Source organism: Rhinopithecus bieti, unplaced genomic scaffold, assembly GCF_001698545.2.
Source record: "Rhinopithecus bieti isolate Rb0 unplaced genomic scaffold, ASM169854v2 scaffold_68643, whole genome shotgun sequence".
In the NCBI taxonomy this organism is placed as follows: Eukaryota; Metazoa; Chordata; class Mammalia; order Primates; family Cercopithecidae; genus Rhinopithecus; species Rhinopithecus bieti.
This window is the reverse complement of record NW_016900087.1, coordinates 1-903: the sequence shown is the minus strand read 5'-3', so window position 1 is coordinate 903 and position 903 is coordinate 1. Positions and strand designations below refer to the sequence as shown.

At 40.3% G+C, this 903-nt stretch overlaps 1 pseudogene; it reads right to left on the bottom strand.

The window, feature by feature from the left end:
• Window positions 1-10: 10 nt before the first annotated feature.
• LOC108526040 (stabilizer of axonemal microtubules 2-like) lies at window positions 11-891 on the bottom strand (annotated as a pseudogene).
• Between the last annotated feature and the right edge of the window lie 12 nt (window positions 892-903).

Below are 903 nucleotides of genomic sequence, written 5' to 3'. Positions count from 1 at the left end.
TTTTCAAAATATAACCTGGAGGAGACGAGTAACTTGCTGGGCAAATTTCCTGTTTTTTTTCGGTGTGTACTCTACAGAGTACATGGTCACATCATCAAATGGAACAGAACTCTTAAAAGCAATATTTAAAGGTTTGCAACTCTCTGTTGGAATCAATTTGTGTGGCACATAGATCTGAAAGTGCTCAAACCATCAAATTTTCCAGATGGGTTGGGAATCTGTTCCTGCTTCTTAATAAGTCCTTGATGACCATTTTCCCATGCTGGAAAATCTTCCTTCATGGTGCTTTTCCTAGGAAAGGAAAATTGTTACTTCTTCTCTGAGAAACTGGCCTGATGGGAACTACATGGTTGGCCTGACATGGAACATAGTCAGGATGGCTTGTGCTGTTTAATAGCATGCTACCTGTAGGAGGCACATACTCTGGTACTTTCTTGACCTCAGGTGATGGGATTTCCCATGGTTGAAAACATTCACGGAATTCAGTGTTTCCTTCAAAGTGAGCATTCTGGGTCACTCTGGTGTGTACAGGTCTGCAAATTTTGCAGTTTCACCAATAAGACCCTGAAAGTCATACCGGTGAGTTGTGAGATCCTCAAAGCGTTGCTCAGTTGGTTTGCAAACTTCTTTTGGCCTTTCAAACTTGAGTTCAAGCTGATGAGGTATATAATCAAGGCGATGACTTGTAATGCCATTAAAACGGGCTGTAGAACGTTTGACCACAGAGGAGGGTTTAAAGCTTTGCCTAGGCTTTATCTCCTGAGGAACAAAGTCATCCTGAAATGTAGTTGAATTTCCAAATTTCACAGTAGGGGGGTGGAAAGTTTGTTCTGGCTTATAAAGTTCACTTTTATGAAGGTCATAAGCTCTATAATCATCTTGAAAATTAAAACAAAGTAAAAT